General features: G+C 33.8%; 1 pseudogene across 1 annotated transcript; it reads left to right on the top strand.

Annotated features, from left to right (window-relative positions):
* Positions 1-2362: 2362 nt before the first annotated feature.
* LOC309871369 (heterogeneous nuclear ribonucleoprotein A1 pseudogene) lies at positions 2363-3537 on the top strand (annotated as a pseudogene). Its single transcript has one exon. The product of its transcript is annotated as a heterogeneous nuclear ribonucleoprotein A1 pseudogene (transcript).
* The last annotated feature ends 22180 nt before the right edge of the window (positions 3538-25717 follow it).

Here is a 25717-nt window from a genome sequence, read left to right as displayed (position 1 = left end):
TAGTAGCTGAGATGATGACCCTGCCAGCATGGTAGTTTGAATGCAGTCATGTGATACTTTTAGCAGTGGACCTAGGTAATCTATGCCAGGATTCCTGACCCCTGGAAATTATAAGATAATAAGTATGTGTTATTTCAAGATGCTCCATTTTTGGTAATTTGTTATATTCCATTAAAAATTTTCACAGCTCTTGGGGCACCTGGGTGGCTCAGTCGGTTGAGCGGCTGCCTTTGGCTCAGGTCATGATCCCGGGGTACTGGGATCAAGCCCTATATCACGTTCCCTGCTAAGTGGGGAGTCTGCTTCTCTCTCTCCCGCTGCCTGCTGCTCTGCCTATTTGTACTCTCTATCTGTCAAATAAAGAAATAAAATCTTAAAAAAAAAATTCACAGCTCTTATAGCTATGATGAAAACATGTAGAGTGGACTTCAACACTAGGGACCTTACTAGAGATAAAGAAGAATATTTTATAACATAAAAGAAATAACCCACCAAAAGATTTAACAATTTTAGATATGTATGTAACTAATACAAATGTCTCAAATGTATGTAAACCAAACTAAATATTAATAGGGGAATAGATAAATCCACAGATTATTGTGGCTGATTTTATCCTACTTTTCTTTGAAACAACATACTTGTTTTCAGGTCCAGTATACATCTTAAATACATTGCTGAAACAATAGTATTGTGACTTTATAGAATTTGAAGAAATAAGTCTGAAGAAACAAGAACATGAAAATTGAGGTAAAGAGTGATTTCAGAAGGCTAGATAGATTTGAAATTACCCTTTATTTATTTTTTAAAGGTTTATTTATTTATTTTATAGAGCACACATGTGTTAGTTGGGGGGAGGTGGGTGGAGGACAGAGGGAGAGAGAGAACCTTAAGCATACTCACCACTGAGTATGACCCCATGCAGGGCTGGATCTCAAGACCCTGAGATCAAGACCTGAGCTGAAATCAAGAGTAGGACACTTAACTGACTGAACCACCTGGTAGCTCCTGAAATTAACCTTTAAAGAAAATATCTTCCAAATCTCTTCCTTTGTCAGTGATTTAAACCTTTAGGCTAGAAGAAGCATTCACGTTACTTGTTTGCATACACCGTTTTCAGGATTAAAAAGCCAAGGATATCATTAGTCCAAGTAGCATGGCAAAATTATTCTCATTAGATTTTTATGCCATTATTTTGTTCAGTTCATTTCATTGAGTAGGTAAGTACTTAATTAATGGCTATTTTCCAGCAGGCAGTAAAAACATTGAATATAAAACAGAAAAATATAGCATTTACCGTTTACAAAGTTATGTTTTTATTGCAATAGGCTATGTTTCAGTGTCTGTAGTTTATTTTAAGATGTATCAGAATCTAATAGTAAGTATGGATGTACAGTTTATTCCACATCCTTAGGAACAGTCATTTGTTCTACTTCAAAATGTATACTTTATGAATGGTTAGGATATCAGATATGCTACGTTCTGAAGAAAGCTACTGTAAACATGTTTCTTTTCCATGTCTCAATTAACACTTCAGACTTTGTTTACCAGCATTATTATTTTTGAAATTAAAAGCATAATTAGTATAATTTTAAATAGAACTTGATGAAATTAAAAGTATTAAAAATATGGATTAACTACAAAATTTTAGAGATGTTTCTTTGTAAAAATAAAGTTTAAGAATCTAGAGAAATGTCTTCTGTGCTTCCTTGGAGGGGCATCTAAAGTTCATCCTTAAATGATTCTGTATCCAGTCGTTAGGAGTGATTCTGATTCTCTGATAACAGCTAAAGGGTAAAATAAATAAATAAATAAATAAATAAATAAATAAATAAAAATTTTAAAGAAAGTTTCAGTTACAAAATACTTGCATATGCCTGGAATAAACATTTCATATCATGTAGTGTTTATAACACCCAAACTTTAGCTAGAATTTATTGAACTTACTGAATATGTGTGTGTGTGTGTATGTATGTATGTATGTGTGTGTGTGTGTGTGTATATATATATATATATATATATAAAATGTATAGTGGCTGTTTGTAATAAATACTTGTTTATGAGTACTTATATGTTTGGCAGAGTTTGTTCTGAGATTCACATAGTTTAAAAGCTTGAAATTTCAGGGAATAGCTGAAATTTATCAACCTCATTTAAAAATTAAAAAGTAGTGTAATAGTTGTATGTGACCCTGTTTGTTTAGGTCAGTCCACCACAGAATGGTTACACAAAACAAGGCAGAGGGAAAAGTAATACAGAAGAAATAGAAAATGCAAGCAAAGTGTTACAGCATTTCATTAGAAGAATCCACATCTCCTGTAGCTCAAGAAAGCTATCATAAACAGAAGAGAGCAATTAAAAATGAAGAGAGTAGGCTTTCTGCCTGTGGACGCCGCCGAGTAAGCATCGTTAAAGTCTCCCCTCCCACCGCCGTCATGTCTAAGTCAGAGTCTCCCAAAGAGCCTGAACAGCTGCGGAAGCTCTTCATCGGAGGTCTGAGCTTTGAAACAACCGATGAGAGTCTGAGGAGCCATTTTGAGCAATGGGGAACACTTACGGACTGTGTGGTAATGAGAGATCCGAACACCAAGCGCTCCAGAGGCTTTGGGTTTGTCACCTATGCCACTGTGGAGGAGGTGGATGCAGCCATGAATGCAAGGCCACACAAGGTGGATGGAAGAGTTGTGGAACCAAAGAGGGCTGTCTCAAGAGAAGATTCTCAAAGACCTGGTGCCCACTTAACTGTGAAAAAGATTTTTGTTGGTGGCATTAAAGAAGACACTGAAGAACATCATCTAAGAGATTATTTCGAACAGTATGGGAAAATCGAAGTGATTGAGATCATGACTGACCGAGGCAGTGGCAAAAAGAGGGGTTTTGCTTTTGTAATATTTGATGACCATGATTCTGTAGACAAGATTGTCATTCAAAAATACCATACTGTGAATGGCCACAACTGTGAAGTAAGGAAAGCGCTCTCTAAGCAAGAGATGGCTAGTGCTTCATCCAGCCAAAGAGGTCGAAGTGGTTCTGGAAACTTTGGTGGTGGTCGTGGAGGTGGTTTTGGTGGGAATGACAACTTTGGTCGCGGAGGAAACTTCAGTGGTCGAGGTGGCTTTGGTGGCAGTCGAGGTGGTGGTGGATATGGTGGCAGTGGGGATGGCTATAACGGATTTGGTAATGATGGAAGCAACTTTGGAGGTGGTGGAAGCTATAATGATTTTGGCAATTACAACAATCAATCCTCAAATTTTGGACCCATGAAAGGAGGCAATTTTGGAGGCAGAAGCTCTGGCCCTTATGGTGGTGGAGGCCAATACTTCGCCAAACCACGAAACCAAGGTGGCTATGGTGGTTCCAGCAGCAGCAGCAGCTATGGCAGTGGCAGAAGGTTTTAATTACTGCCAGGAAACAAAGCTTAGCAGGAGAGGAGAGCCAGAGAAGTGACAGGGAAGCTACAGGTTACAACAGATTTGTGAACTCAGCCAAGCACAGTGGTGGCAGGGCCTAGCTGCTACAAAGAAGACATGTTTTAGACAATACTCATGTGTATGGGCAAAAAAACTCGAGGACTGTATTTGTGACTAATTGTACAACAGGTTATTTTAGTTTCTGTTCTGTGGAAAGTGTAAAGCATTCCAACAAAAGGTTTTAATGTAGATTTTTTTTTTTTTTTTTGCACCCATGCTGTTGATTGCTAAATGTAATAGTCTGATCATGACGCTGAATAAATGTGTCTTTTTTTAAAAAAAAAAAAAAAAAAAATGAAGAGAGTAGGACATTACAGGTAGGAAGCGCCATGAGAAAAGTATTGAAGAAGGAGAGCACATGGAATATTTGGAGAAATAGTGAACAGTGTAAGACAAAATACTCATGTGGAGATGCTCAATAAATATTTATTAAATACATAAATTAATGAATGAACAAATGAAATTAAATGGAGGCTTTAGCTTCAAGATAATTTATAAATATCAATTACATTCTTGTGAAGGAAAATAGGTAATGTTTTCTTAGGAAGTATGTAATTAAATCATGTGACTGTCCTGCTATAAAATGGCTACAACTTTAGGAAGCTTATTATGGATTGAATAAGGAATAAACTGGAGTTGAAAGACATAGTGGGTAAACAGGGAATAGAACGTGTGAAGTCAGGGGTGCATGGCTGGCTGAGTGCTGGGTGGAACATGTGACTATTGATCTTGGGATTATGAGTTGGAGCCTCAAGCTGGGTGTAGAGATTATTTAATAAAAATGAATGAGTGAAGTCATAGAGGAAATAATTACAGAATATAGAATGAGAGTTCTCAAAATATAATTGAGGTCTAGTCTAAATAGAAAAAGTGCAAGTATGACAGTAAGAATATATTTGAGAGCTTACATTGTGCCAGCACTATTTTAAGTGCTTTATTGGTTTTATCTCAATTAGTCCTTATAATCCTGTAAGATAGATAAAATTATTCCTTACATTTTTCAGATATTCCACTTGCAGGGTAGAGACTTCAGAGAACTTGTAAGTGATGGAGCTAGAATTCATACCTGTCAGTCAAATCTGAGCAGACTCTATAAATCATGTTCTTAAACATTATGATCTTCGAATCAAATGACTAACTAAAGGTCAAGTATTGAGTAGGAAAAAAAGGCCTCATAACAATAAGTTGGTTTAAGTTTTAACTGAGCATAACTAGAGTAATTTTGGTGAATTAAAGAGGATATGTTAAGCTTGTATAGTTACTTAAAATAGCATTTTTGGGGTGCCTGGATGGCTCAGTCAGTTAAGCATCTGCCTTTGACTCAAGTCATGATCCCAGGGTTCTGGGATGGAGTCCCATGTCAGGCTCTCTTCTAGGCAGGGAACCTGCTTCTCCCTCTCTCTCTGCCTACCACTCCCTGGCAGCCCACCTGCTTGTGGGCTCTCTCCCTGTATCAAATAGATAAATAAAATCTTTTTAAAAAAATAAAATATGCATTATCACATGATAAGAAGAATTGGAAAGTGAAAAGAGATACTATACTGGAGAGACATTAGCAGGGAGAAAACAACTTTTAATTTGGAATTTATTGCTTGGAATTAAGATTCAACTTATTGACTGTTTAGTGTATATCAGTTTTGCACTATGCAAATAAACTTAAAGTTGACTGGGTATAGGAGCCTGAAGAAATTAGAGGGATAAAGTTATTTTTTCAATTAGAAGCAATACCAAAATTTGTGATATGAAGAGATGAAGTTAAGGTAAACTCTGTAGAGCATTATATCAGGAGTGCCTGGGTGGCTTGGTTGGTTAAGCCTCTTACTGTTGGTTTCAGCTCAGGTCATGATCTCAGGTACCTGAAATCTAACCCCATATCAGTTTGTGTGCTCAGTGAGGAGTTTGCTTGAGATACTTCCTGCTCTCTAACCCTCCGCCTCTGCTGCTCCCCACTGCTTTTGTTCTTGCTCATAAATAAATAAATAAATAAATAGAATTTTTAAAAAAGTGATAACATATTAATACCACCCTTTAAAGTTTGCTTATTTATATATTATCTTGTGAATTTTTTACACATTTTTAGCATTTAATAAGATATGGTGACCTTGATGAGATTTGTTAGCAGTTGTTTTGTCCTGGTTAAGATCCTGAACATAATTCTCTTACTTTTATTTTTTCATTCTATTTCTTTTCAGTGTTCCAGCATTCATTGTTTATGCACCACACCCAGTGCTCCATGCAATACGCGCCCTCCATAATACCCACCACCAGCCTCACCCAACCCCTCCCCTTTGAAACCCTCAGTTTGTTTCTCTGAGTCCACAGTCTCTCATGGTTTGTCTCCCCCTTCCAGTTTCTCCCAACTCACTTTTTTTTTTTTAAAGATTTTATTTATTTATTTGACAGAGAGAAAGAGATCACAAGTAGACAGAGAGGCAGGCAGAAGGAGAGGGGGGAACAGGCTCCCTGCTGAACAGAGAGCCCGACACGGGGCTCGATCCCAGGACCCTGAGACCATGACCAGAGCAGAAGGTAGAGGCTTAACCCACTGAGCCACCCAGGTGCCCCTCCCCCAACTCACTTTTAATCACTTTTTTACTAAAGGTTTTTACTCTCTGCAGAAATATATCTTAAAAGAAATGTAAATAAAATAAAGCAATTTGTCATGTAAATACTTTTATTAGTGACATCCCATATTTTTTATTTAAAGCAGGCTGAAGCCATATTTACTAAAAGTAATTCTAGAAAATTACATCTTATATAATATAACTATTGTCCAGCAATAGTCTGTAAAATATTTTATAGTCTCTATTTATTTAAACATCTTATGTGTAAATAGTTCAAAATTTATTTTATAGTTATCTAAATTTTATGATACAAGTGAATGAAGAGAACAAAAGAGTAGTTACTGACATTCAGAAGCTGACTTGACACAGGTAGGACGTGGTATTCTCTATTACGCATAAGTAATTTCACAGTGTACTAACCTCAGAAAAGTTTGCTTGAGACCATGGTAAATGAGACAAAATAGGACCACTTCTTTTTTTTTTTTTTTTTTTTTGCCTAAGAAGAGATAAAACCAAGTTTCCTCTACCACCCACAAAAATACTCAGTGCCTTATCAGTCAGCCAAAATGAATGATTGCTACTTCTTTATCAATTAGAACTTTATTCTTGTACTAGTTGCCCCTTCCAATAGATAAGATTTACTGAAGTACACAATTACAGAATTTCCCCAGCTTTATGACAATATCCAATCTACATGACATTCTCACTTCCTTAGACCTTCACCCAAATCATCTGACCAAAGCCCAGATCCTATAACAAATTATTTCTAACACTCTTTTATAGAGATTCCCCATGTTTTCTTCTTGTGTATGTCCTCTGTTACTGCAACATATAATAAATCTACCTTGTACCATTGTACCATTACAAGTGTGATCCTGTTTGTTTTTGGTTTGGCTTATTGACATACGATGATTATGATGATGATGAGGATTTTTTTTTCAGATATTCTTTCAGCACAGTTGAGTGCTTACTAAATGACAGGTGCTGTATTAGACACTGAGAATATGAAGATACTAAAATTCATGGTTCTTTACCATATTAGGAACTTGTAGCTGATGCTCGAATGAAAGGAAAAATATCCACTATAATTAGTACTATTCTGTGAGGCACTGAAGCTTAAAGAAACATGCAGTTATTTCTGGTTTTGGTGGTTAGGGTTATCTTAAGAGTGGAGATGGCCTTTAATCATGGCCTACAAAGACAAGTAGCATTCTGCCAAGAAGACAAAGTAATGTGATATTTACTATGATAATAAAGTGAGCCTTAGACTTAATTTTTTTAGAATCTATGTGTTTTTATAGAGAGAACTATGCTATCCTACCCATTGATGTTGTTTCATAATAATACATGCATCATTTAAAGCTGCTGTATATTACCTTTGAAAACTGTACTTAATAGGTGACTATTTTTGGAGCTAGGAAAAGATCAGAAGAATACTGTTATATTTATACTGAAAAAATTTCAGTGTAATATTTTATTGGGCAAAGTTGAAAACTAAATTGTGAGTCTTATTTTCTGGACAGTTTTATTAGAGTAAATAAACTAAATTGCTTAATATTACAAAGTAAACTGGATAATGAATGGATTAGCAATGATATAAAGTTACTGTACAGGATTCATCATTATAAAAATAAACCTTACCAGTTCTAGAGTGAAAAGCCACCATTTCAAAGCCATATTTCTCTACCTGAGAACTGGGGGAGAGTTTAAACAATCCTTTTTAGAATTCCAGGTGAAAGATGTGTTTTATGCTATTAGTAATTCATTTATTCATATTTCACTAATCTTAGTGATTAAATATATTTAAAGTTTTAGATTGATATACTGGAAGTCCTACTGGAGTTGCATATTGATGCTTGGCTAAGCTAAGAACAATCACTGATTTTTGGATTTGACTGCATTAGTCTTGCTATATTCCTGTATGCTTAGAAGATAAGTCTGGAGAGGGGGGCTAGAGAATTTCTTCATTTTCTGCCTAAGTGAGAAAAAAACACTTCAGTTTTTGAATGATTCTGAAAGGTCATGGGTCTTAGGATATAAAATTCCCTGTGATGTTTGTAAAAAATAATGTCAGTAACTTATGTTCAAAAGTAAAAGTTCATGTTCTTTCAATTTTCTGCTACATAGGGACCAATTTCTGTAAGAAGACCATACACCTAGTTCAATTATTAGTTAAAATTTAGCCTGAAAGACAATTCTCTTAGAAATTCAATACAGAATAAGAGCATTAGAAATGATTTTTGATAGTCTTAAGGTTAATAAACATGGAAGGAAAAGTATGCACATGCATGTATACACAAAATCATCTGCTTACACACATACACCTTTACCCTTTTCTACAAAAAGGCCATGAGACTATTCCTGATCTAGTGCCACTTACATACTCCCTCATCTCTTAAGTTTCTCTTTTAAAAATTTCATAGAAAATATGGATGGGGAAAAAAAGTTATAAAATCTTAAAGATTTCATTTCTTTTGATGGCTGCATAGTATTCCATTGTGTATATATACCACATCTTCTTTGGGATTATGGACATTGGGGAGGGTATGTGCTTTGGTGAGTGCTGTGAAGTGTGTAAACCTGGTGATTCACAGACCTGTACCCATGGGGATAAAAATACATGTTTATAAAAAATAAAAAGTTAAAAAAAAAAAATAAAATAAAATCTTAAAGAACCACCTCCTCTCCCTGCCAAAAGTTCACCATTTTCAATATTGTTACTTATATTTTCTAGAACTTTTTCTATTTAAGGGATCCTATACATATGGTAAGTAGTTTAAATAATTATTTTATTGCCATAATATGATATATAACCTTTTTTATTTAGAAATATTCTACTGTGAGAGATCTAATATGCTTTTTGTTTTTGCTGTGCTGGTAACTGTTATGAACAGTGTCATACATATCTGCTTGTGCCTTTGTCCTGTCATTCTCATAGGAAATTATAAAGTGAATTATCATGCCAAAGGGCCTCCAAAATTTTAATGCTGTTGCTGTATATTGTCAATTTATTTTGAATGCAAGCATACCAAGTTTAACAGTTAACATCCATGCTGATTTATGTTTTACATGTATGGCAACATTAGATGCTATCTGGTGATATTTCTAAGATGTATGAATGTAATACATATCATTTTATTACAAGAGTGCTTTGTGATTCCAAGGGCCAAATCATGCACCAAAAATAATTATTTGCTAAATTCCCTAGGCAACCGGACTTTTAAACATTCAATTTTGCATGTGAATTAAAATTTCTTTTCAGATACATTGCCATATCATTGACATATTTTTAAAATTAAATCAGTACGTGTGCCTGGGTGGCTCAGTGGGTTAAGCCGCTGCCTTCGGCTCGGGTCATGATCTCAGGGTCCTGGGATTGAGTCCCACGTCGGGCTCTCTGCTCAGCGGGGAGCCTGCTTCCCTTGCTCTCTCTCTGCCTGCCTCTCCATCTACTTGTGATTTCTCTCTGTCAAATAAATAAATAAATAAAATCTTTAAAAAAAATTAAATCAGTACGTAAAATTGAGAATTAAACAGTTTGTTTCCATTAAATTGAAATAACTTTTGTTTCATGACTTAACACATTATCATAAAATCATTTTAATCTGTAAGCATCCTCACTCTTATACAATGTGACCACTACCTTTTTCACTTTCAAATTAGTGTGGACCTTGATTATGGCTAGTTATCGACAATATAACTTTATCTACAGGAAGAAGATTCATAAACTGAGGTAAAATTCAACAACTTTAGCCAGCTTTTACAAGGGTGAAAATTAATTATTACTGAGTTATTTACCTGGTTGACTGTTGACTTAGATAAAAAGATATTGAAATAAAAATTTGAGAAAATTACTTCTGTCCAGCTCTCAAAATTATTTATGTTTAACAATTAGGGTTCTTAGATTTTAACTAACTCAACATAAGTACAGGCTGAAAAGTAGAATTTTTTTTTTTTTGCATAATCTTTATGTGCTAAACTGAGGAAAAGTATGGATAACCAATGTCATAATTCAATTTTTTAACGTTATCACATATAAAATTGTTACTTTAAAATGTTCTTTGGTCAAATTTTCAGAAACATAACATTGGATTTAATGGACTATATAATTTGGCTATTAAAAGAGAAGTGTTTGTTCACTGGTGAATTCTACTGAACATATAAAGAAGAAACTCTCATTCATATATACCCAAATTTGGGAGTAATTTAGATACTTTTCAGTAAGTAAATGGATAAAACAAATTTTGTTACTTCCAGATAATGGAATATAATACTTCCAGCACTAAAAAGCGATGAACTGTGGAGTTATTGCAAATGGAGGAACCTTAAATGCAAGTACTAAAAGAAAGAAACCAATCTGAAAAGGCTACATACTGTATGATTCCAACCATATGACATTCTGGAAAAGGTAGCCCTAAAGACAGCAAAAAGATCAGTGGATTTTGGAGTGGCGGTGGAGGGATGAATAGGCAGAGCACAGATTTTTTAAGGCAGTGAAATATTCTTGATAGTGCTGTAATGATGCATACATGTGATTGTACATTTATCCAGACTCAAAGAATATACAGTGCTACAAGTGAACCCTATGTGCAGCAAGGTATGGTCTGTGGGTGATTATAATGTGTTAATATAGGTTTGTTCTTATTAAAAAATGGTACCATTCTGATGAGTGATGTTGATAATGCATGTGTGTGGACAGGGGGACTATGAGAAATCACTGTACTTTGCTCTCAGTTTTGTTGTAAACCTTAAACTGCTCTAAAAAAAATTTAAGAAAGTAGAATGTTTCTTTTATTTTTTTTAATATTTAATTTATTTATTTGACAGAAAGAGCTGGATACAGGGCTCAATCCCAGGACCCCAGGATCATGACCTGAGCTGAAAGCAGAGCTTTAACCCACTGAGCCACCCAGGCACCCCTAGAATGTTCCTTTTAAAGTAGTGAAAAAAATAAGAGCTAACTCTTGGTAAATTATTTAATTATATCATTTCCTCTTGAACTGTGTATTGTTTGACTTCATCTGGCATTTAGTTTTTTCAGATGATATATCTGAAGCTAATCTGATTCTGACATTAGTACAATTAACCTTTCCCCTCCTTGAAAACTTGAAATGTTTCTTATCTTGAAATAGCACACAACTTGCTATTTATTTCTGCTTAATGTTTTTAGCATTCTCAATTTAGCTTCTCAATTCCCAATCTCATATACAAATTCTCTTCTTTTCCACCTATTAGTGCCATTTGTGATCTGTTCTTTGAAAGTGACTATTATTGAAGGATTGTATTTCTCTGTTTCACCATTCATGTCTGTTATAGATTCACACTTTCTTATCTCATAACTGAAGCTTTCTCATTTATCACCTATAATCAAATTATCTACAGAGTTAATACCGCATTTCACATTTTTATGTAACAGTAGGACTTGGTCAATTATAACTTTTATTTTACCTGAGATTTTCTTATTTAGTTACTGTTTTAGCTGTTTTCCTTTTAGCAATTTTACAAAGTCATTTTATAATTTATTTAAATTTATTATCTATCCATTTCAATAGAAATATTTGTACTTTTCCCCCCAACAAATGAATGCTCCCCTTTTGTGGTTTGCATAATTTGTTACAAGTCCTAGATCTTTTTCTCACATTTACTGAGTACTGAGTTGGTTTTGATATTGTTATCTTTGAGACATGTATCATCTATGTACCATTTGGCCTTCTACAACATACAGGATCAGTAACAGGCTGGATCCAGAGGACAGCTTAGGAAGGAGCTAGGGTTAACCTTCAGTTGTTTGGTTGCTGGCAGATTTCATTGTGAAATCATTAAGTAGATCTAGTAAAGTTGTAGGTCCACTATTCCATTTTCAGTGAGGTTAACCAAACTAGAAGAAACTACATCTAGCACTAAGGGAAAGTCTGGTGGTTGGATTGGGGGAGGAACATAACCAATTATCTCTACAGAATTGTTAATTTTGTTTGTTTGTTTGTATTTGTTGAAAATAATCTCTGACTTGAATAATTTTATCATTAAAATATAAGCATTAGGATATTTCCAAGTTTCTATTGTTTCAAAATCTCAGCACTGTGGTTTTATCTTTTGAATCAATTGGCGATTGAGACCCTGGATCAGAGTTGTATCACTGCCAAATGTTGAACAGTTTTATTTACATTTTCTTCAATGTCCATTATACTTTCCCATTTGTTTCATGTACGTGGTACTCTACAGATTTTCCAATCTGTGTTTTAATTGTTATTTTTATTATTTGGGGAGAGTGTGCGGTGGGACTGATTGGATAGTGTTTGATCCAGTCTGCAGTTAATATTTCTATAATAATGCATTAGTGAGCATTTAAGCATTTCTATATTTGCACAGGTACTCCTAAAGTCTTAATGTTAATATGGCAAGTTCCTTTTCTTAGTGTGCCAAGAAGTTATTATAATGTTATTCTTCATTCTGGGAAAGCTTGATAAAATAAAAGGAGGAAAAATTTTCCTTGATCTTTTCCAATGGCACATGTGAGCAGGCTGGTCAAGTTGAAGATGACTTCTGGGTGAAACACACTCCGTGTATCAAAGGAACACTTTTGAACTTTATGAGCACATTGGAAAAAGTTCGATTTATAGTTATGGAACATTTCTAGAGCTTCAAAGTTATAGGACATTTTTCTTAAATTGTAATCTCCCTAGAAATTTATAAGATAGTAGATAATAAATAGTGTTGCAAAATACCATCATGGTATAGCATATCAGCTATATCTAAACCAGCAAAAGTGTACTACAAAAGTATGCCTAACACAGCATGGTCTTGAAGTAAACAATAAAGAGGCATATTGAATGGATGCTGCCCAGAAAACTCATCCCATTATAGGGGTTATTATCTTTGAAAGATTAAATATAAAAGTGAGAATGAAAATGATATAAAGATATTCCATATTAATGGAGATTGTAAAGCATATGTGAAGTAGCAAAAACAAAGTAGCAAAAAACCAAACACCAACCAACCAAAGAAACAAAACGTTCCAAAGGGCATTAACAAGGTTTTATAATAGGTATAGAGATAAAAAAAGCAACAGAAGAAAATGACCTTGACTCAATGTCGAAGTCACCCAGTCACAGTCATTTCATTAGAGTTTTATGTCGAATTAAAGTTTGACAGGATTCTGTTTAGACTGTGCAAGAACTCAAACACTTGATTCTTAATAGAGAAAAGTAAGTTTTCAATAGCAGCAGGAAAGAGGCAGCATCTGTCACTTTTCACTTGATGTTTCTATATAGACCCAGAAACAGACTGAAGCTAAGAGCACCTGTGTTCCTCAGAATATGCTATAAACCATCTCATTTTTTTCATCCAAAGCCATTGCTTTCTATTTCCAACCCATCTTCAGATCACGATTTATCATTATTATTGTCGTCATGATTACTATTATGTATCATTAGACTCTACATCTGCAACAAGAGATCATTATGGCTTCATTTTTTTTTCCCCTAAGGCTTCAACTATTTCCCAAATGTAAATGTTTATTATTGCTTCCCAAGGAGACAGCACTGAGCTTCATTCAGGAACTTTTCTAGGCTTCAAACAGCTCTGTTTGCATTCCCTGCTGGCTGCTTTAAAGCTAAAACAGATGAACAATGCAGATTTAAATGGAAGAAAATTCCTTTTTTAAGTTTATATTTGAATGATTGAGGCAGGCTTTATGCAGAGTATCTCCAAAGAATAAAAAATCGTGATGGAAATAGCAATAAAATGAACTACTGTTTAAATTCCTTATTCCAACTGGTAGAGACAGCAGAGTGTAGTGGCAGTAACCCTGGATTCAGGGTTCAGGATTCAGGTTGTAGGAGTACCTTCTAGTTTTTATGAGGACTTGGGTAAGGCACTTATTTTTCTGAGGCACTTGTAAAATGTTAATGCTGTGATATTGAGCCCTGAGGCTATTCTTAGTTTTAAAGTTCTGCCATTTTAGGATCAAGAATAATGCTTTATTTTAAAGGATTAAGGTGAGAAAACAAATGTGTTGGGGAGTAAGGGTTTGACCAAGTTTAATATTTTAATCTTCTCTAGGATGTATATGTAAGGAGAATCTTTGCTTCATCTAAAAAGGACACAAAGATTTCACTCAAGTAATTGAATTTTGAGTTACAAATTGGCAATAACCTAAAAATCTTTAAAGAATAAATGCGAATAAAATGACCAACACAAAATAATTCTAGTTGCTTCCTGTTAAGACTGTTAGAGTCACTTTTAAATTTAAAAAGCCAAACTCAAAATTTCTAAATCTTAATTTTCTGAAGGTTGTGACCTTACTTAGTTTTTCATAGCCTATGATTTTCCTAGGTTCTGTACAGTTCAATGATTACATTAGTCTGCACCCGAGATTTCTCACATTATTTCACTCTATCATGAAAGCATTTCATACATTTCAAAGAAGATATGGAAGTTCCTTTTATGAGATAAAAATAAAGAACATGTATAAACTACATGCATTGAAACTATATATTGACAAGCTACTTCTGTATAAAAAGCTTCAGTTGCAACAGCTGTTCTATATATTTCTTTTTAATTTTGTGTATTCTAAATTTGTTTCCCCAAATTAAAACATTAATAACTGTGGTAGTTTGGCGACATGAACTCTTTTATGATGAGTCATCCTGATAACGTGAATAAAATCTTCCTCTAGAGTGCAGAAATAGGATCGTTTTCAGGAATAAGATGACTTTGTTTCCTTCACCACATCCCGAAGTTTTATCAGCTTTTCTTGGTTATATGTCACATGATTATAGAAAGAATGGAGCTTTAAGTATATCAATTCTGAAATTTTATAAAAAAGTGTGGATATTCCATTTGGGATGATTTGATAATGTGGCACAATAGGAAAAAAAATACTGGACTGGAAATCAGGAAGAACTATCTATGAAGTATTGAGCTGATTTTGTTTTTTTTTTTTTTTTTTTTGGATTGTGGTAGTCACTTAGTCTTCCTAAGCCTCACTTTCTTTATTCACATAAAATGAGAAGATGAGAGAAAAATCTTTAAGGTCCCTTTCAGTTAAAATCATTATTATTTCTCTCATTAATCAACCAAGATTGACCATTTTTATGCACTGGAATAATGGTTAAACGGAATTTAATGGAGACTTAGAAAAGTTTAAGTTGACACTGAAAACATTCACGGATAATCTTTATTCAATACTGAATGATGCTAGTAATCCAGTTATGGACCATTCTGCATGAGCAGTGCATCATGCAAATAAAATAACACTGTCTTGATGTTCAAGGGGACAGTTGTTCCCAACATACTTTATTGTCAGTTGTCAACACATACACACCTGCAACATTATCAAGTAGTTCAACTTTCTTTTTGGAATTGACCAGCTGCAGTCCACATATCAACATTAAAAGAAAAAAACAAGCAAAACAGTGGTACCTTTTGATTTGCAAATCAAAAATTTCAGTAGGCGAGCTGCTTTAACTAAAATGTAAGTCAGACAATTAACAGTGGGGATGCAAGGACAGACAGGCCAAATTATACATCCCATATGAAGTGTAGAATTTATATAAAGAATGTATATAAGGTTATGATAGAATTAGAGTCCAAATAGATGAAAATTGATCTCAATATTTATTACATTAGAACATAAAAATAAATGAAGTAAAGGGCAATTGCTAACTCTCACTGAAGACAGGTATTTTTTTCCTTTTTATATACATACCTATATCTTTTATATAATTATATGTGTAATTTTTTATCGATCTACCTACCTACCTACCTATCTACCTACCTATTTCTAGAGAAGAACAGATATACACATCTGGAGGAATGTAGGAATTGGAATTGGCACAGGAATATAAAGGATTTGCAGAGATTCAAATATCCACACTAATAACCAAGTAAAAAGAGGGTCCAACATAGTTTCAAGATAATAGGCAGGCTAAAAATTTTTAATTGTTTTTTGAGAGTAGTTGACACAATATTATATTGGTTTTAGATATGCAACATAGTAATTGAACTTCTGTACATGCTGTGCTATACTCATCACAAATTTAACTACTATCTCTCACCATAAAACTCTATTACGGAATCATTGACTCTATTCTCTAGGCTGTGTCTTTTATTCCCATGACTTATTTATTCCACAGCTGGAAACCTGTATCTCCCATTCCCCTGTTTTGCCCATTCTCCACACCCATTCCTTCTGGCAACCATAAGTTTGTTCTCTGTATTTACATGTCTGAAACTGCTTTTTTTTTTTTTTTAAGATTTCATACATGAAATCTTAAAAATACCACGTGAAAACGTGGTATTTGTCTTTCTCAGTCTGACATATTTCACTTAGCATAATACCTGCTAGATTACTTAATACCTGCTAGAACAACAATCCATGTTGCTGCACATGGCAAAATCTCATCTTTTTTGGTGCATATATCTTCTCGAATTACTGTTCTCATTTTCTTAAAGTCAGTAACCAGTAGTGGAATTACTGGATCAGATGGTATTTCTGTTTTAAGTTTTTGAGGAACCTCTGTACTCTTTCAGCACAGTACACAAGAGGTTCCTTTTTTCTCCACATCCTCACTGACACTTGTTTTTTTTTGTTTGTTTGTTTTCTCTTTGTCTTTTTTATTCTAGCTAATTTATTCTAGAAGTAAAGTGGTATCACAGTGTGGTTTTGATTTGCATTTCCCTGATTATTGGTGATGTTGAGTATCTTTTCATGTGTCTGCTGGCCATCTATGTCCTCTTTGGAGAAATGTCTATCCAATTTCTCTGCCTATTTTTTAATCAGATTGTATCTGGCATAATAAGGAAATTGGCCATGATGCCAGACTTGATGAGATTGAATATGGGGCCATTTACTTATTTTGTGATTATTTTCTGTTTCCTTCTGGAGGACCAGCAGTCACTAGTTAAAGAAATCTAAATTCTTAAACTGTATTTAACAACTGTGCATCTTTAAAAATGCTGTTAATTCAAACCAATAAAACTAAAAAAACCTTTTAGATATATTGATGAATTTGTGTTTGTGTGTGTGGGTGTGTGCGCGCGCGCGCTCTATTCTGTTATGGGGTTCCTGAATATTTGCTAAATATTGTTTCTATGTGTGTTTTTGAGAGTTTTCTTGGACAAGATTAGCATTTCAATCAACAGACGAAATAAAGCTGATTGTCCTTCCTAATGTGGATGAGAATCATCATGGAGAGCCTGTGTAAAACAAAAAGGCACAGAAAGGGAGAATTATCTCTCTCTGCCTGACTCCTTGAATATATCTTCCCCTGCCCTTGTACTGTGACTTACACCATCAGTGTTATTATTTTCAGACCTGGGGACTCATACTGGACCTCCATCATAAGCTTTCCTGAGTCTTAAGCTTTCATATTTATAAATAAAACAGAATTATGGGTTTCTAACTGATATAAATATAATTATTAAGGTGTAATTGATATAAAGTATACTGCACAGGTTTAAAGTATACAGTTTAAGTTTTGAAACACATCTATCAGTGTCAGTTAGATGTAAATGTAACTCCTAGCTCTGTAAAATGTGGGTAATAATTTGTACGCAAAGAAGTTTTTGTAACTTAACGGAGAAATTTAAGGTTTCCTAGGGAGCACAGGGGAATAGGAATCAAAGAAAGCAAAGCACATTTTCTTTATAGCTGCTATTGTGCTGTCTTGGTGTACTCTTACTTCAGCATCTTACCCTTGCCACATGAACAATTTAAACCATATCGCTTTGGGCAGTCATTCTCCATCTTTACTAAATCAGCAGTATTTTTCTTCTACATTCTCTCTGAACTACATTTTCATAATCCCCACTACTTCCCTCATGACTGTACCAGAAAGCAGTTATTGTTGGTCTTTGGCAGTATTTGCAAGTAAGAATCATGGGAGTGTGCCCTTAATCAGATTATTATTTTTGTAAAAACACAGATGCAAATAAACGTAATGAAACATCCTGTCTTACATTAGACCATCAAATCTAATGGTTCCAAGGACTGTAAAATTCTTACAGGGACATTCATGTGATATACATTATTGGAAAAGGAAATCTTTGATACCATATTAAGAAGTATCTGAAGTGAAGATAAATATTTTTTTGTCCTTCCTACTGCCAAGTTATATTACACTGAACTTTTCAATACTTCTCATTTTCTATAAGAATAAGAAGTATAAAGGGGAAGCATGAAGGATATTTTTGAGTTAGCACGGAGTTGATTATATGTTGCAAGCAATGGAATTATGACTCTATTTTTTTCAAGGTAGCAACAGCAGTAATGACTCTAACAATGATAACTTAGTACCCTGCATTTACATGTAGTCTTTTATCCCAGTTTTAGGACAGTAGTTATACTTTACAATAGTTCGGAGTGTTATATGTTAGGATAGCCATTAAGCCCTGTGTAAGGATGAACAGATAGAGATGTAGTGACCAATGCTCTCCATTCTATTTTATGACCATCTCCACTCTTGAATAAAAGCAAAGCATTCATTGATCAGTTTAAACTTGTGGAGCAACTAACAGAATTTTCTAAATTGCGTTACTTAAAAAGTTGGTTTAAAATGATAAGGAGTACAGGTTATTTTTATAACTATAAAATTGGATAAGCTAATATCCTTCTCCTTAAATTCTTCCTGGAAACTCAGTTTATAGTGTTTTCCTGATTCCCAGAAAACCAAGACAAAAATAAATATATATATATATATTTTTTTTAATGCTTAAACATTTTTTGATGCCTTGTGTGTGCTTTATGATATTCTAAATAAATTTTTGGAATAAGGCATTAAATTTATTATTATATAAATGATAACTATATTATTTAAACTGTGTGCTTATTGGGTGCTTATTTGATTAGAAATTCACCAAATATTTACTGACTGTTAAAGTACTTAAAGTAATTCTAAGAAAATAAGGTAGAAAAATTACTTTGAGATTTTTTTGATTAGTATATTCCATTTATTTAGAAATTACAAAGAGTGAAGGAGGCCTTTGAGTATATGCTTTTGATATTTGAAAATTTATCTTTATAGAGCAGATCATTTGCTTAAAGAAAACTATATTTAATGGATCATAAAACCAAGTCTGCCTTTCAGATTGCCAAGGGAATGGGGAATGTCCAGATGATTTGAAATGTCTTCTTTAGAAAACAAACTTTTATTTTTAAAATAAGCCATAATAGATTGAACCATCAGCTGTATAAACTAGACTGTGTGTGTGTGTGTTCTAGAAAACTAGATGTCTCTGCTGATTTTACAAGGGAAATAAAACTGTCCAGATATCTAGTTTTGGAATAAGTCCAGAGGTGATAACTTGGCTCCAGGGAAGGCAACAAGGAACAGAAGATAAACCTTATAGCTAAGCATTGTCATGGGAAGTTCTAGTAAAAAATCCTTGGCCAGACACCTGAGAGCAAGAACAAAAGCCTATCATTGGAAGGCTGGCAGCTTCACAATGATAGGCAGCCAGCATTACATGTAAAAATTTGCCAAATATGAATATGAAGTTATTTGTTTTCTTTGTTAATCTAATTTTTAAAATTTATTTGATCACTAATAACATTTATTAGTAATTTTATATTCTCTTCTATAAGTTATTTGTGTTTTATTAAGTTCATATTCTTTCATCAGTTCTTCACTGTATATCTTACTTTGTAAATATTTTTCTAGTTTTTTGTAAGATTTTTAATATTGCTTGATATTTCCAGTTTTAAGTGATTACTTCTATTAAGATTTTATTTATATAAAGAGTTTATTCCCCCTAAAATAAACAAAATATAAATGAATTAAACCTATGAAATATATAAGTAAATGTTTAACCCTTTAATAATCCCAAATTTGGGGAAGTCAGCTTAAATTGGGACTCTAATTAAAATTATTCCTCCCTATGGATGCCTGGTTTCACAGTCAGTCAAGTGTCTGACTCAATTTTAGCTCAGGTTTTGATCTCAGGGTCATGGGATTGAGCCCTGTGTTGAACTCCATGCTCAGTGCAAAGTCTGCCTAAACCTCTCTCTCCCTCTCCCTTTGTCCCTCCCTCCCTCCCAGTTTTCTCTCTAAAATGAATGAATTAATCTTTAAAAAATGTATTCCTCCCTAAAAGCTTATTTTCATAATTTTATTGAATAATTCCTTCATTTCTGAATGTATTTATATAATAAGATCAATGTCATTGACGTATTAGGGCTTGCACTGTGATCATTTTCTTTATTGGTACATTGTGTGTGTGTATCTGTGATTACTGTATCACACAGTTTTAATATAGGTGACTTAAAAATGTGTTTTAATATTAGATGAAGTAAGCTGTATTAGGTCCCTACAGAGAAAAAGAACCAATAGGATAAATGAATATTTGTTATGATGAAATGGCTCACAAGTTATGGAGACCTTAAAGTCCCATAGTCTGTCATCTGCAAACTGGAGATTTAGGAAAACCGGTGGTGTAATTCGGTCTCTTTGAAGTCCTGAGATGCAGAGGAGCTACTTCCCAATCTGAGGGCAAGCACAGATGAAATGAGATGGTGCAGTTACAGTGACGCAAGAAAAAAGGGACCAATTCTTCCTTCCCTGGAGTCTTCTTCTCTTTATGCTTTCAATGGATTGGATGATGCCCCACCACTTTGGGGAGGATATTTTACTTTACTGGGTCCAGCAATTCAAATACAAATCTCATCCAGAAACACAGGCACAGACACACCCAGAAACCATGTTTAATTTAGGCACCCTGTGGCCCACTCAAGTTGACACATTTAATCATTAAAAATTTCAGTTAATTTACCCCTTTGTAAGATTCAGTCTTCTGCTTCAAGAACATGATATATCTTTCCATTTTTTTTTCAATTTATCTTTAAATCTTTATGGCAAAGTTTTGGAATTTCTTTATTTTTATTAATTACTTCTAGGTATGTTATTTTCATTTGCCTAATATTAATTTTTTTAAAAGCTTGCTCTAAGAGTACTAGGGTCAGTATTTATGTTGATAGTCTTGTATGGATAATGCCCCAATGTTCTTTGCAATTCCATCTTGGTTAGAAGGTAAGGTTCTCCCTTCATGTTCTTTTTTTTAAAATGATTTTATTTATTTGAGAGAGAGAGATACATAGAGGGCACAAATAGGGGGAGAGGCAGGGAGAGGGAGAAGCAGACTCCCCGCTGAGCTAGGAGCCAGATATGGGGCTTCATCTCCGGATCCTGGGATCATGACCTGAGCCGAAGGCAGATGCTTAACAATCTTGGCCACCCAGGTGCCCCCTCCCTCCATATTATTATGAGGTTACTTATTCTCAAGTTCAGAGAGGCTTCAGTTTCCAGCAGTCTTAAAAATGATAGGTTACCCCAGAAGTTAGCAAGTAGATCTTCACTGACGGATAGATGATCCCAACTCATCTTTATCTTGTTTCCTTTCCTGAGCTGTCATAATGTTGTATCTCCTCATTTAGGTAATCCTTATACTTGAGTCAGTTCTTTCTTATCCATTTGAGTTGTTCACCTCTCTTAGGCCTGCATGGACCCGTCTTATATGGTCAATAAAATGGCATGCTCTTAGAATAGTTAAGTAGTAGATGGTTCCTTTTTTCAGATCCTGGTTCTGCCATAGTTAATGCTGGGGAAGTCAGATGCCCCTCAGAGTATAAGCAAGAGAGTAAAGATTGGTGAGAGCAAACTGATTAATACTTTGAGTTAAAACTTTGTTGTATACGTGTATATAAAACATACAGTTTTTGCCCAACCTGCCTACAAATAATTTGTTGATTGAAGGTAGAGTTCTAATGATGTTTGAATTAATTTTCTTGAATTTCCTCAGTATGTCATATACTAATGAGGGTATTTTCCCTGTAATTTTTCTATTAAACTAAACTACTTCAGTACTTGAGTTTTAGTGAATTTATAAGATAAAATGTTAATGTGGGGAAATTAATGTGATAAGTTAATGTGTTCAAAGAATAAAAATGTATGTATAAATGTATTTACCTGTTATGCTCCTTTAACTGTCCTATTGTTGCCAGAGGTAACCAGTATAGCAATTTATGTGTATGCCGGTGTTGGTATCTCAGCAGAGTAAATATGAACTAACTCTTACATAGTAATCATAAATATGGTTACAGCCTATTATATTTAGAGATAGAGATATTTTCCCATTTTTGAGTATTACAACATCAACGCAGTAAGCAACCCCATGGTGGATTTATTTTGTTACAGAGTGTGCATTTTGCTAATTTAATAGAGACTATCAAATTGCCTTTCAGATTTATCATCCCAGTTGACACAGATTCATATACACATCCACACTCCCACACACCAGAATGGTTTTCCGTCATATATGTCAGTGTTGGAACTTTAATTCTTTATGTCTTTTTAACAATTGAGTCTCATGAACATCTCTTGTACAGCATAAGATTAGGCAGAATTCTTGATTTATGATACATTTTTATCATTGATCACATATATCCTACTTTATTTTTAAATAGCTTAATAATACAGTAGGCATCGGTGAAGTAACTACCCAAAACATATGGCGTGACCTTGAAAATAACCTACACTTAGTCACTCTTACAAATGTGACAAGTGAAAAATTGCCTCATTTTTAAATATTTGCACTTCCCTGACTACTAGCTTTTCTCATAAGATTGTTTTTTCTAAGACTTTAAGTTTCTTCTTTTAATGAATTTTGTGCTTTACCCATTTTCCCACTAAGTTGTTGCCTTTTATTATTTATTTGTAAAGGTTATTTTTTTTTTAAAGATTTATTTATTTTAGAGAGAGAGTGTATGTATGTGGAGGGGAAGAGCAGAGGGAGAGGAAGATAGAGTCTTAAGCAGACTCCCTCTGGAGCGCAGAGCCTAATGTGAGCTTCATCTCAGGACCCTGAGATCATGACCTGATTGGAAACCAAGAGCTGATGCTTAACTGTGCTGGCCAGGCGCCCCCTCCCCTTTTTAAAAAAAGATTTATTTATTTATTTTATATATATATATATATATATATATATATATATATATATATATATATATATCTCATTCATATATATATATGAATGAGAGAGAGAGAGAGAGAAGCTCTTAGATATGACTAAATAGTAATACCTTGAAGAGATATCTCCCTTTCTTATCTTGTAACTTTAGTTAGTGTCTTAAGTCACAATTAAATTTTATTTCAGTGGAGTTATGCTTACTAATTATGGCAGAATGATGTTAGCTATTCACTCAAACTATATTATCTTCTTAAATTTTATAGTCTTTCTTATAATTAAGTATAGGGATATGAATAGATTCTAGCTGATGGTAATTCTTCCAAATCCAGCTCTCCCATCAAATGTCTTATATATGGTCCTCTCTGTTAGTTTTCCCTTACGGTCGGCGAATATGGGTATCACCCATAGTGTAGCTTTAGGAGCCTCATGACTTAGAACATAGCTATGAAGTGAAAGGGACTTGAGATCTTGAATCAGCTCTTGAAGAATAACAATGGATTGTTAAATTGAGCAAGAAATGAATGTTACTGTCTTATACTTCTAAAACTTGCTTTTTTAAAATTATTTTAGGTAGTGTTAGGAAGATCTCCAACCACTACATAATCTTTCCACATGTAGTTTTTAGTTGTATCATGATTACGAATACTTTTTAAAGAAAGGGAATAAACACATTTTTATATAAATTTCCTAATAATATTGTATTTGGTGTTTAATCAATACAGGACTATTTTTGTGCATGCTTTAAAGTAGAAAGCAATCATATCATTCTAGTAGGTGAAAAAATTTCACTGTTAAATTTCCCTTATTAAATTGTCCATTACTTAACATTAATTTGAAATGTCACTCTAATATTAAGTTACCACATATATATCTAGGCTCTTGATTTTTTTTCTATAGATTTTATCATCTGTTCCTTTTCTGATGCCATGATATTTTAATAGCTATGTACTTTTAAGTTTTTAAATCTAACAAGGAACTTGCTAAGTCATCTTTTTTATCATAAATTGGCTATATGGACTGTAGAATCATAGTTAAATTCTATTTAAAAAATAGTGCTATTTTTATTAAGATTCTACTAAATTTATTTCAGTGGAAAATTGACATCTTTACAGTATTTGTATTTTCCCTCTAAATATATGACCTATCCCCCTTTATTAGTAAAATTACTAAAATTTTTATAATATTTATTATCAGTTACATATGTTACATTTTCATTTTTGCCCAGTTTCATATATTTTCATTTTTGCCCAATTTCTATTTATTTGTGAAGAGGTGCATCTTTTATTTTTTAGGAAAACCTCAATTCACATACACTTCATATATAATACAATGGAGTCTTCTGGATTCTGTAAATATTTAAAAAGTTTTCTATTGTGATTTAATTTTGGTGATTACATTTAGTATTGCAACATGGTTCAAAAATACTAGAGGATCCCTGGGGCGCCTGGGTGGCTCAGCGAGTTAAAGCCTCTGCCTTCATCTCTGGTCATGGTCCCAGGGTTCTGGGATAGAACCCCATGTAGGGCTCTCTGCTTGGCGGGGAGCCTGCTTCCCGCACTCTCTCTGCCTGCTTCTCTGCCTATTTGTGATTTCCTTCTGTCAAATGAATAAATAAAATCTTTAAAAAGAAATACTAGAGGATCCTTAAATATTGATGTGTTACATAACAACTGTACAATTATCAGAATTGACAAAGTAATACTGTTACATTAATGTAGTGGAATATTACACAGTTTTCCAATTTTATCAGCTTTTCCCCTAATGTTAATTTTATGGTATAAGCTCGAAAATAAGATCCTACATTGCGTTTTGTTATTATGTCTACTTAGTGCTTTCCATTACTGTGAGAAATCTTCACTCTTTTCATGCCTTTCTTAACTTTGACATTTTTAACCAGTGCCATTCAGTTATGTTATAGGAATGTTTACATTTTTTGATAGACAATTCTATGATATTTGACAAATGCATAGAATTATATTTACTCTACAACTCATTATACACAAAAAATTATTATACCCCCAAAATTCTTTCATATTTCTTCTTTGTAGGTAACCATTCCCCTCTTTTTTCTCAGCTGACCAGTCATTTGTTTTGCTTTTTCCAGAATGCCACATAAGTGGGATTGTGCAACATTTTATCCCTTTTAGTACCAAGAAGTGTTCCCATATACGGATGTATCATAGTTTATTCACCATATGAAAGATGTTTTATTTCTTGGTGATTGTATATTATTTTTTCTTGGTGATGTTTAAGTCTTGGTGATTATGAATAAAGCTACTACAACTGTTTGTATTTTGGGAACACATTAGTTTTTATTTCTTATGAAATTGATGAATCATTAACTTTATAAAAACCCCCAAACAATGCTTGTATCATTTTTCATTGCCATCAAAAAAGACAATTCCAGTTACTTGACTTTCTTGTAAGTATATGGTATTGTTAGTTCTAGTAACTTCAGCCATTCTAATGTATGAAGATGCAACTTTCTGTGGTTTTATTTTCCATATTCCTAGTGACTAATTTTGTTGAACTTCTTTTCATGGACTTCTGTGCCATCTGTTTATCTTTCTGGAGCAATGCTTGCTTTGATCTTTTGCCCAGTTATATGCTTTGACACAGTTATAACCATATTTATTTTTCAAAATTCTTGGCTAATATTTTGGCTGGGTAAAGAATTTAGTTTTGAGGGGCGCATGGGTGGCTCAGTGGGTTAAAGCCTCTGCC

Source organism: Mustela nivalis, assembly GCF_964662115.1.
Source record: "Mustela nivalis genome assembly, chromosome: 8".
Taxonomy (NCBI): Eukaryota; Metazoa; Chordata; class Mammalia; order Carnivora; family Mustelidae; genus Mustela; species Mustela nivalis.
The sequence above is the reverse complement of the archived record's forward strand: the minus strand, read 5'-3'. Positions and strand labels throughout refer to the sequence as shown.